The sequence below is a fragment of the Haemaphysalis longicornis genome, unplaced genomic scaffold (assembly GCF_048455015.1).
Source record: "Haemaphysalis longicornis isolate Haplotype H1 unplaced genomic scaffold, Haemaphysalis longicornis Haplotype H1 scaffold_13, whole genome shotgun sequence".
Lineage (NCBI taxonomy): Eukaryota > Metazoa > Arthropoda > Arachnida > Ixodida > Ixodidae > Haemaphysalis > Haemaphysalis longicornis.
In genome coordinates this window covers 54,111,347-54,123,679 of record NW_027526233.1, presented here as the reverse complement: position 1 = coordinate 54,123,679, position 12,333 = coordinate 54,111,347, and the positions used below count along the sequence as shown (strand labels likewise).

The window sequence follows — 12,333 nt, the reverse complement described above, 5'->3', positions numbered from 1 at the left end:
TAACCCGCTCATGACAGGCTGTATACGTTCGAGTCACGCCCCGGGGGCTTAAAAGAAGGCCCCCTTCTCCCCGTGTAGTCAGAGTGGCGCTGGCTACCACCCTCAAGCGTCAGATACACTTGTAGTAAATATAAATCGCCCTGAAAGTGAAGGAGAACTCAGTCGCCCAGATAGCCGAATTTATAAGGCATTCGACATGTAATCGAAAGGCGTGGGTTTGGTCCCCACTCTGGGCGCGTGTTTTTATTTCTTTCTTTCTTCTCTATAATTTTTTTTAAAAATGTTTACCTAATTACCCAAGTTAAAACACCCCTATGCCTCCTTTGGCGTTGTAGACGGCTGACCTATCTTTCTGTATTTCCTCAACGAGCCCCTCATTTCCTTACTATATTATTCTGCGAAAGCCTAGCGAGGGTCTCGGTTCTGGCAGCCTTGATGCCTAGGTAGCATAAGAGGGCTTCCCGCCAGTAACCCGCTAAAGACAGGCTGTATACGTTCGAGTCACACCCCGGGGACAAAAAAGAAGGCCCCCTTCTCCCCGTGTAGTCAGAGTGGCGCTGGCTACCACCCTCAAGCGTCAGATACACTTGTAGTAAATATAAATCGCCCAGAAAGTGAAGGAGAACACAGTCGCACAGGTAGCCGAATTGATAAGGCATTCGACATGTAATCGAAAGGCGTGGGTTCGGTCCCCACTCTGGGCGCGTTTTTCTTTCTTTCTTTCTTCTGTATAATTTTAAAAAAAATGTTTACCTACTTAACCATAGTGAAAACACCCCTATGCCTCCTTTGGCGTTGTAGACGGCTGACCTATCTTTCTGTATTTCCTCAACGAGCCCCTCATTTCGTTACTACATTATTCTGCGAAAGCATAGCGAGGGTCTCGGTTCTGGCAGCCTTGATGCCTAGGGAGAATAAGAGGGCTTTCCGCCAGTAACCCGCTCATGCCAGGCTGTAGACGTTCGAGTCACGCCCCGGGGGTTAAAAAGAAGGTCCCCTTCTCCCCGTGTAGTCAGAGTGGCGCTGGCTACCACCCTCAAGCGTCAGATACACTTGTAGTAAATATAAATAGCCCAGAAAGTGAAGGAGAACACAGTCGCCCAGATAGCCGAATTGGTAAGGCATTCGACATGTAATCGAAAGGCGTGGGTTCGGTCCCCACTCTGGGCGCGTGTTTTTCTTTCTTTCTTTCTTCTGTATAATTAAAAAAAAATGTTTACCTAATTAACCATAGTGAAAACACCCCTATGCCTCCTTTGGCTTTGTAGACGGCTGACCTATCTTTCTGTATTTCCTCAACGAGCCCCTCATTTCCTTACTATATTATTCTGCGAAAGCCTAGCGAGGGTCTCGGTTCTGGCAGCCTTGATGCATAGGTAGCATAAGAGGGCTTCCCGCCAGTAACCCGCTCATGACAGGCTGTATACGTTCGAGTCACGCCCCAGGGGCTAAAAAGAAGGCCCCCTTTTCCCCGTGTAGTCAGAGTGGCACTGGCTACCACCCTCAAGCGTCAGATACACTTGTAGTAAATATAAATCGCCCAGAAAGTGAAGGAGAACACAGTCGCCCAGATAGCCGATTTGATAAGGCATTCGACATGTAATCGAAAGGCGTGGGTTCGGTCCCCACTCTGGGCGCATGTTTTTCTTTCTTTCTTTCTTCTGTATAATTTTAAAAAATTTTTTACCTAATTACCCAAGTTAAAACACCCCTATGCCTCCTTTGGCGTTGTTGACGGCTGACCTATCTTTCTGTATTTCCTCAACGAGCCCCTCATTTCCTTACTATATTATTCTGCGAAAGCCTAGCGAGGGTCTCGGTTCTGGCAGCCTTGATGCCTAGGTAGCATAAGAGGGCTTCCCGCCAGTAACCCGCTCATGACAGGCTGTATACGTTCGAGTCACGCCCCGGGGGCTTAAAAGAAGGCCCCCTTCTCCCCGTGTAGTCAGAGTGGCGCTGGCTACCACCCTCAAGCGTCAGATACACTTGTAGTAAATATAAAACGCCCTGAAAGTGAAGGAGAACTCAGTCGCCCAGATAGCCGAATTTATAAGGCATTCGACATGTAATCGAAAGGCGTGGGTTTGGTCCCCACTCTGGGCGCGTGTTTTTATTTCTTTCTTTCTTCTCTATAATTTTTTTTAAAAATGTTTACCTAATTACCCAAGTTAAAACACCCCTATGCCTCCTTTGGCGTTGTAGACGGCTGACCTATCTTTCTGTATTTCCTCAACGAGCCCCTCATTTCCTTACTATATTATTCTGCGAAAGCCTAGCGAGGGTCTCGGTTCTGGCAGCCTTGATGCCTAGGTAGCATAAGAGGGCTTCCCGCCAGTAACCCGCTAAAGACAGGCTGTATACGTTCGAGTCACGCCCCGGGGACAAAAAAGAAGGCCCCCTTCTCCCCGTGTAGTCAGAGTGGCGCTGGCTACCACCCTCAAGCGTCAGATACACTTGTAGTAAATATAAATCGCCCAGAAAGTGAAGGAGAACACAGTCGCACAGGTAGCCGAATTGATAAGGCATTCGACATGTAATCGAAAGGCGTGGGTTCGGTCCCCACTCTGGGCGCGTTTTTCTTTCTTTCTTTCTTCTGTATAATTTTAAAAAAAATGTTTACCTACTTAACCATAGTGAAAACACCCCTATGCCTCCTTTGGCGTTGTAGACGGCTGACCTATCTTTCTGTATTTCCTCAACGAGCCCCTCATTTCGTTACTACATTATTCTGCGAAAGCATAGCGAGGGTCTCGGTTCTGGCAGCCTTGATGCCTAGGGAGAATAAGAGGGCTTTCCGCCAGTAACCCGCTCATGCCAGGCTGTAGACGTTCGAGTCACGCCCCGGGGGTTAAAAAGAAGGTCCCCTTCTCCCCGTGTAGTCAGAGTGGCGCTGGCTACCACCCTCAAGCGTCAGATACACTTGTAGTAAATATAAATAGCCCAGAAAGTGAAGGAGAACACAGTCGCCCAGATAGCCGAATTGGTAAGGCATTCGACATGTAATCGAAAGGCGTGGGTTCGGTCCCCACTCTGGGCGCGTGTTTTTCTTTCTTTCTTTCTTCTGTATAATTAAAAAAAAATGTTTACCTAATTAACCATAGTGAAAACACCCCTATGCCTCCTTTGGCTTTGTAGACGGCTGACCTATCTTTCTGTATTTCCTCAACGAGCCCCTCATTTCCTTACTATATTATTCTGCGAAAGCCTAGCGAGGGTCTCGGTTCTGGCAGCCTTGATGCATAGGTAGCATAAGAGGGCTTCCCGCCAGTAACCCGCTCATGACAGGCTGTATACGTTCGAGTCACGCCCCAGGGGCTAAAAAGAAGGCCCCCTTTTCCCCGTGTAGTCAGAGTGGCACTGGCTACCACCCTCAAGCGTCAGATACACTTGTAGTAAATATAAATCGCCCAGAAAGTGAAGGAGAACACAGTCGCCCAGATAGCCGATTTGATAAGGCATTCGACATGTAATCGAAAGGCGTGGGTTCGGTCCCCACTCTGGGCGCATGTTTTTCTTTCTTTCTTTCTTCTGTATAATTTTAAAAAATTTTTTACCTAATTACCCAAGTTAAAACACCCCTATGCCTCCTTTGGCGTTGTTGACGGCTGACCTATCTTTCTGTATTTCCTCAACGAGCCCCTCATTTCCTTACTATATTATTCTGCGAAAGCTAGCGAGGGTCTCGGTTTTGGCAGCCTTGATGCCTAGGGAGAATAAGAGGGCTTCCCGCCAGTAACCCGCTCATGCCAGGCTGTACACGTTCGAGTCACGCCCCGGGGGTTAAAAAGAAGGTCCCCTTCTCCCCGTATAGTCAGAGTGGCGCTGGCTACCACCCTCAAGCGTCAGATACACTTGTAGTAAAGATAAATAGCCCAGAAAGTGAAGGAGAACACAGTCGCCCAGATAGCCGAATTGGTAAGGCATTCGACATGTAATCGAAAGGCGTTTGTTCGGTCCCCACTCTGGGCGCGTGTTTTTCTTTCTTTCTTTCTTCTGTATAATTTAAAAAAAAAATGATTACCTACTTAACCATAGTGAAAACACCCCTATGCCTCCTTTGGCGTTGTAGACGGCTGACCTATCTTTCTGTATTTCCTCAACGAGCCCCTCATTTCCTTACTATATGATTCTGCGAAAGCCTAGCGAGGGTCTCGGTTCTGGCAGCCTTGATGCCTAGGTAGCATAAGAGGGCTTCCCACCAGTAACCCGCTCATGACAGGCTGTATACGTTCGAGTCACGCCCCGGGGGCTTAAAAGAAGGCCCCCTTCTCCCCGTGTAGTCAGAGTGGCGCTGGCTACCACCCTCAAGCGTCAGATACACTTGTAGTAAATATAAATCGCCCTGAAAGTGAAGGAGAACACAGTCGCCCCGATAGCCGAATTTATAAGGCATTCGACATGTAATCGAAAGGCGTGGGTTCGGTCCCCACTCTGGGCGCGTGTTTTTATTTCTTTCTTTCTTCTGTATAATTTTTTTAAAAAATGTTTACCTAATTACCCAAGTTAAATCACCCCTATGCCTCCTTTGGCGTTGTTGACGGCTGACCTATCTTTCTGTATTTCCTCAACGAGCCCCTCATTTCCTTACTATATTATTCTGCGAAAGCCTAGCGAGGGTCTCTTTTTTGGCAGCCTTGACGCCTAGGGAGAATAAGAGGGCTTCCCGCCAGTAACCCGCTCATGCCAGGCTGTACACGTTCGAGTCACGCCCCGGTGGTTAAAAAGAAGGTCCCCTTCTCCCCGTGTAGTCAGAGTGGCGCTGGCTACCACCCTCAAGCGTCAGATACACTTGTAGTAAAGATAAATAGCCCAGAAAGTGAAGGAGAACACAGTCGCCCAGATAGCCGAATTGGTAAGGCATTCGACATGTAATCGAAAGGCGTGGGTTTGGTCCCAACTCTGGGCGCGTGTTTTTCTTTCTTTCTTTCTTCTGTATAATTAAAAAAATGTTTACCTAATTCACCATAGTGAAAACACCCCTATGTCTCCTTTGGCGTTGTAGACGGCTGACCTATCTTTCTCTATTTCCTCAACGAGCCCCTCATTTCCTTACTATATTATTCTGCGAAAGCCTAGCGAGGGTCTCGGTTTTGGCAGCCTTGATACCTAGGGAGAATAAGAGGGCTTCCTGCCAGTAACCCGCTCATGCCAGGCTGTACACGTTCGAGTCACGCCCCGGGGGTTAAAAAGAAGGTCCCCTTCTCCCCGTGTAGTCAGAGTGGCGCTGGCTACCACCCTCAAGCGTCAGATACACTTGTAGTAAAGATAAATAGCCCAGAAAGTGAAGGAGAACACAGTCGCCCAGATAGCCAAATTGGTAAGGCATTCGACATGTAATCGAAAGGCGTGGGTTCGGTCCCCACTCTGGGCGCGTGTTTTTCTTTCTTTCTTTCTTCTGTATAATTAAAAAAAATGTTTACCTAATTAACCATAGTGAAAACACCCCTATGCCTCATTTGGCGTTGTAGACGGCTGACCTATCTTTCTGTATTTCCTCAACGAGCCCCTCATTTCCTTACTATATTATTCTGTGAAAGCCTAGCGAGGGTCTCGGTTCTGGCAGCCTTGATGCCTAGGTAGCATAAGAGGGCTTCCCGCCAGTAACCCGCTCAAGACAGGCTGTATACGTTCGAGTCACGCCCCGGGGACTAAAAAGAAGGCCCCCTTCTCCCCGTGTAGTCAGAGTGGCGCTGGCTACCACCCTCAAGCGTCAGATACACTTGTAGTAAATATAAATCGCCCAAAAAGTGAAGGAGAACACAGTCGCACAGATAGCCGAATTGATAAGGCATTCGACATGTAATCGAAAGGCGTGGGTTCGGTCCCCACTCTGGGCGCGTTTTTCTTTCTTTCTCTCTTCTGTATAATTTTTAAAAAAATGTTTACCTACTTAACCATAGTGAAAACACCCCTATGCCTCCTTTGGCGTTGTAGACGGCTGATCTATCTTTCTGTATTTCCTCAACGAGCCCCTCATTTTGTTACTACATTATTCTGCGAAACCATAGCGAGGGTCTCGGTTCTGGCAGCCTTGATGCCTAGGGAGAATAAGAGGGCTTCCCGCCAGTAACCCGCTCATGCCAGGCTGTAGACGTTCGAGTCACGCCCCGGGGGTTAAAAAGAAGGTCCCCTTCTCCCCGTGTAGTCAGAGTGGCGCTGGCTACCACCCTCAAGCGTCAGATACACTTGTAGTAAATATAAATAGCCCAGAAAGTGAAGGAGAACACAGTCGCCCAGATAGCCGAATTGGTAAGGCATTCGACATGTAATCGAAAGGCGTGGGTTCGGTCCCCACTCTGGGCGCGTGTTTTTCTTTCTTTCTTTCTTCTGTATAATTTAAAAAAAAATGTTTACCTAATTACCCATAGTGAAAACACCCCTATGCCTCCTTTGGCGTTGTAGACGGCTGACCTATCTTTCTGTCTTTCCTCAACGAGCCCCTCATTTCCTTACTATATTATTCTGCGAAAGCCTAGCGAGGGTCTCGGTTCTGGCAGCCTTGATGCCTAGGTAGCATAAGAGGGCTTCCCGCCAGTAACCCGCTCATGACAGGCTGTATACGTTCGAGTCACGCCCCGGGGGCAAAAAAGAAGGCCCCCTTCTCCCCGTGTAGTCAGAGTGGCGCTGGCTACCACCCTCAAGCGTCAGATACACTTGTAGTAAATATAAATCGCCCAGAAAGTGAAGGAGAACACAGTCGCACAGATAGCCGAATTGATAAGGCATTCGACGTGTAATCGAAAGGCGTGGGTTCGGTCCCCACTCTGGGCGCGTGTTTTTCTTTCTTTCTTTCTTCTGTATAATTAAAAAAAATGTTTACCTAATTACCCATAGTGAAAACACCCCAATGCCTCCTTTGGCGTTGTAGACGGCTGACCTATCTTTCTGTATTTCCTCAATGAGCCCCTCATTTCCTTACTATATTATTCTGCGAAAGCCTAGCGAGGGTCTCGGTTCTGGCAGCCTTGATGCCTAGGTAGCAAAAGAGGGCTTCCCGCCAGTAACCCGCTCATGACAGGCTGTATACGTTCGAGTCACGCCCCGGGGGCTTAAAAGAAGGCCCCCTTCTCCCCGTGTAGTCAGAGTGGCGCTGGCTACCACCCTCAAGCGTCAGATACACTTGTAGTAAATATAAATCGCCCTGAAAGTGAAGGAGAACACAGTCGCCGAGATAGCCGAATTTATAAGGCATTCGACATGTAATCGAAAGGCGTGGGTTCGGTCCCCACTCTGGGCGCGTGTTTTTCTTTCTTTCTTTCTTCTGTATAATTTAAAAAAAAAATGTTTACTTAATTAACCATAGTGAAAACACCCCTATGCCTCCTGTGGCGTTGTAGGCGGCTGACCTATCTTTCTGTATTTCCTCAACGAGCCCCTCATTTCCTTACTATATTATTCTGCGATAGCCTAGCGAGGGTCTCGGTTCTGGCAGCCTTGATGCCTAGGTTGCATAAGAGGGCTTCCCGCCAGTGCCCGCTCATGACAGGCTGTAGACGTTCGAGTCACGCCCCGGGGGTTAAAAAGAAGGGCCCCTTCTCCCCGTGTGATCAGAGTGGCGCTGGCTACCACCTTCAAGCGTCAGATACACTTGTAGTAAATATAAATAGCCCAGAAAGTGAAGGAGAACACAGTCGCCCAGATAGCCGAATTTATAAGGCATTCGACATGTAATCGAAAGGCGTGGGTTCGGTCCCCACTCTGGGCGCGTGTTTTTCTTTCTTTCTTTCTTCTGTATAATTTAAAAAAAAAATGTTTACTTAATTAACCATAGTGAAAACACCCCTATGCCTCCTGTGGCGTTGTAGGCGGCTGACCTATCTTTCTGTATTTCCTCAACGAGCCCCTCATTTCCTTACTATATTATTCTGCGATAGCCTAGCGAGGGTCTCGGTTCTGGCAGCCTTGATGCCTAGGTTGCATAAGAGGGCTTCCCGCCAGTGCCCGCTCATGACAGGCTGTAGACGTTCGAGTCACGCCCCGGGGGTTAAAAAGAAGGGCCCCTTCTCCCCGTGTGATCAGAGTGGCGCTGGCTACCACCTTCAAGCGTCAGATACACTTGTAGTAAATATAAATAGCCCAGAAAGTGAAGGAGAACACAGTCGCCCAGATAGCCGAATTGGTAAGGCATTCGACGTGTAATCGAAAGGCGTGGGTTCGGTCCCCACTCTGGGCGCGTGTTTTTCTTTCTTTCTTTCTTCTGTATAATTTAAAAAAAAAGTTTAACTAATTACCCAAGTTAAAACACCCCTATGCCTCCTTTGGCGTTGTAGACGGCTGACCTATCTTTCTGTATTTCCTCAACGAGCCCCTCATTTCCTTACTATATTATTCTGCGAAAGCCTAGCGAGGGTCTCGGTTCTGGCAGCCTTGATGCCTAGGTAGCATAAGAGGGCTTCCCGCAAGTAACCCGCTCCTGACATGCTGTATACGTTCGAGTCACGCCCCGGGGGCTAAAAAGAAGGCCCGTTCTCCCCGTGTAGTCAGAGTGGCGCTGGCTACCACCCTCAAGCGTCAGATACACTTGTAGTAAATATAAATCGCCCAGAAAGTGAAGGAGAACACAGTCGCCCAGATAGCCGAATTGATAAGTCATTCGACATGTAATCGAAAGGCGTGGGTTCGGTCCCCACTCTGGGCGCGTTTTTCTTTCTTTCTTTCATCTGTATAATTTAAAAAAAAATGTTTACCTAATTACTCAAGTTAAAACACCCCTATGCCTCCTTTGGCGTTGTAGACGGCTGACCTTTCTGTATTTCCTCAACGAGCCCCTCATTTCCTTACTATATTATTCTGCGAAAGCCTAGCGAGGGTCTGGGTTCTGGCAGCTTTGATGCCTAGGGACAATAAGAGGGCTTCCCGCCAGTTACCCGCTCATGACAGGCTGTAGACGTTCGAGTTACGCCCCGGGGGTTAAAAAGTAGGTCCCCTTCTCCCCGTGTAGTCAGAGTGGCGCTGGCTACCACCCTCAAGCGTCAGATACACTTGTAGTAAATATGAATAGCCCAGAAAGTGAAGGAGAACACAGTCGCCCAGATAGCCGAATTGGTAAGGCATTCGACATGTAATCGAAAGGCGTGGGTTCGGTCCCCACTCTGGGCATGTGTTTTTCTTTCTTTCTTTCTTCTGTATAATTAAAAAAATGTTTACCTAATTAACCATAGTGAAAACACCCCTATGCCTCCTTTGGCGTTGTAGACGGCTGACCTATCTTTCTGTATTTCCTCAACGAGCCCCTCATTTCCTTACTATATTATTCTGCGAAAGCCTACCGAGGGTCTCGGTTCTGGCAGCCTTGATGCCTAGGTAGCATAAGAGGGCTTCCCGCCAGTAACCCGCTCATGACAGGCTGTATACGTTCGAGTCACGCCCCGGGGGCTAAAAAGAAGGCCCCCTTCTCCCCGTGTAGTCAGAGTGGCGCTGGCTACCACCCTCAAGCGTCAGATACACTTGTAGTAAATATAAATCGCCCAGAAAGTGAAGGAGAACACAGTCGCACAGATAGCCGAATTGATAAGGCATTCGACATGTAATCGAAAGGCGTGGGTTCGGTCCCCACCTTGGGCGCGTGTTTTTCTTTCTTTCTTTCTTCTGTATAATTTAAAAAAAATGTTTACCTAATTACCCAAGTTAAAACACCCCTATGCCTCCTTTGGCGTTGTAGACGGCTGACCTATCTTTCTGTATGTCCTCAACGAGCCCCTCGTTTCCTTACTATATTATTCTGCGAAAGCCTAGCGAGGGTCTCGGTTCTGGCAGCCTTGATGCCTAGGGAGACTAAGAGGGCTTACCGCCAGTAACCCGCTCATGCCCGGTTGTACACGTTCGAGTCACGCCCCTGGGGTTAAAAAGAAGGTCCCCTTCTCCACGTGTAGTCAGAGTGGCGCTGGCTACCACCCTCAAGCGTCAGATACACTTGTAGTAAATATAAATAGCCCAGAAAGTGAAGGAGAACACAGTCGCCCAGATAGCCGAATTGGTAAGGCATTCGACGTGTAATCGAAAGGCGTGGGTTCGGTCCCCACTCTGGGCGCGTGTTTTTCTTTCTTTCTTTCTTCTGTATAATTAAAAAAAATGTTTACCTAATTACCCATAGTGAAAACACCCCTATGCCTCCTTTGGCGTTGTAGACGGCTGACCTATCTTTCTGTATTTCCTCAACGAGCCCCTCATTTCCTTACTATATTATTCTGCGAAAGCCTAGCGAGGGTCTCGGTTCTGGCAGCCTTGATGCATAGGTAGCATAAGAGGGCTTCCCGCCAGTAACCCGCTCATGTCAGGCTGTATACGTTCGAGTCACGCCCCGGGGGCTAAAAAGAAGGCCCCCTTTTCCCCGTGTAGTCAGAGTGGCGCTGGCTACCACCCTCAAGCGTCAGATACACTTGTAGTAAATATAAATCGCCCAGACAGTGAAGGAGAACACAGTCGCCCAGATAGCCGAATTGATAAGGCATTCGACATGTAATCGAAAGGCGTGGGTTCGGTCCCCACTCTGGGCGCGTGTTTTTCTTTCTTTCTTCTGTATAATAAAAAAAAAGGTTTACCTAATTACCCATAGTGAAAACACCCCTATGCCTCCTTTGCCGTTGTAGACGGCTGACCTATCTTTCTGTATTTCCTCAACGAGCCCCTCATTTCCTTACTATATTATTCTGCGAAAGCCTAGCGAGGGTCTCGGTTCTGGCAGCCTTGTTGCCTAGGTAGCATAAGAGGGCTTCCCGCCAGTAACCCGCTCATGACAGGCTGTATACGTTCGAGTCACGCCCCGGGGGCTTAAAAAAAGGCCCCCTTCTCCCCGTGTAGTCAGAGTGGCGCTGGCTACCACCCTCAAGCGTCAGATACACTTGTAGTAAATATAAATCGCCCTGAAAGTGAAGGAGAACACAGTCGCCCAGATAGCCGAATTTATAAGGCATTCGACATGTAATCGAAAGGCGTAGGTTCGGTCCCCACTCTGGGCGCGTGTTTTTATTTCTTTCTTTCTTCTGTATAATTAAAAAAAATGTTTACCTAATTACCCATAGTGAAAACAACCCTATGCCTCCTTTGGCGTTGTAGACGGCTGACCTATCTTTCTGTATTTCCTCAATGAGCCCCTCATTTCCTTACTATATTATTCTGCGAAAGCCTAGCGAGGGTCTCGGTTCTGGCAGCCTTGATGCCTAGGTAGCAAAAGAGGGCTTCCCGCCAGTAACCCGCTCATGACAGGCTGTATACGTTCGAGTCACGCCCCGGGGGCTTAAAAGAAGGCCCCCTTCTCCCCCTGTAGTCAGAGTGGCGCTGGCTACCACCCTCAAGCGTCAGATACACTTGTAGTAAATATAAATCGCCCTGAAAGTGAAGGAGAACACAGTCGCCGAGATAGCCGAATTTATAAGGCATTCGACGTGTAATCGAAAGGCGTGGGTTCGGTCCCCACTCTGGGCGCGTGTTTTTCTTTCTTTCTTTCTTCTGTATAATTTAAAAAAAAATGTTTACTTAATTAACCATAGTGAAAACACCCCTATGCCTCCTGTGGCGTTGTAGGCGGCTGACCTATCTTTCCGTATTTCCTCAACGAGCCCCTGATTTCCTTACTATATAATTCTGCGATAGCCTAGCGAGGGTCTCGGTTCTGGCAGCCTTGATGCCTAGGTTGCATAAGAGGGCTTCCCGCCAGTGCCCGCTCATGACAGGCTGTAGACGTTCGAGTCACGCCCCGGGGGTTAAAAAGAAGGGCCCCTTCTCCCCGTGTGATCAGAGTGGCGCTGGCTACCACCTTCAAGCGTCAGATACACTTGTAGTAAATATAAATAGCCCAGAAAGTGAAGGAGAACACAGTCGCCCAGATAGCCGAATTGGTAAGGCATTCGACATGTAATCGAAAGGCGTGGGTTCGGTCCCCACTCTGGGCGCGTGTTTTTCTTTCTTTCTTTCTTCTGTATAATTTTAAAAAAATGTTTACCTACTTAACCATAGTGAAAACACCCCTATGCCTCCTTTGGCGTTGTAGACGGCTGACCTATCTTTCTGTATTTCCTCAACGAGCCCCTCATTTCGTTACTACATTATTCTGCGAAAGCATAGCGAGGGTCTCGGTTCTGGCAGCCTTGATGCCTAGGGAGAATAAGAGGGCTTTCCGCCAGTTACCCGCTCATGCCAGGCTGTAGACGTTCGAGTCACGCCCCGGGGGTTAAAAAGAAGGTCCCCTTCTCCCCGTGTAGTCAGAGTGGCGCTGGCTACCACCCTCAAGCGTCAGATACACTTGTAGTAAATATAAATAGCCCAGAAAGTGAAGGAGAAACCCAGTCGCGCAGATAGCCGAATTGGTAAGGCATTCGACATGTAATCGAAAGG

The 12,333-nt window shown here is 48.3% G+C and overlaps 3 non-coding genes across 3 annotated transcripts; all 3 read left to right on the top strand.

Annotated features, from left to right (window-relative positions):
* The first annotated feature begins 8,101 nt into the window (after nt 1-8,101).
* Trnat-ugu (transfer RNA threonine (anticodon UGU)) lies at nt 8,102-8,173 on the top strand. Its single transcript has one exon. It is a non-coding gene; the product is annotated as a tRNA-Thr (tRNA).
* Nucleotides 8,174-9,027: 854 nt separating this feature from the next.
* On the top strand, nt 9,028-9,099 carry Trnat-ugu (transfer RNA threonine (anticodon UGU)). Its single transcript has one exon. It is a non-coding gene; the product is annotated as a tRNA-Thr (tRNA).
* An 859-nt stretch (nt 9,100-9,958) lies between these two features.
* Nucleotides 9,959-10,030, top strand: Trnat-ugu (transfer RNA threonine (anticodon UGU)). The gene has a single exon. It is a non-coding gene; the product is annotated as a tRNA-Thr (tRNA).
* The last annotated feature ends 2,303 nt before the right edge of the window (nt 10,031-12,333 follow it).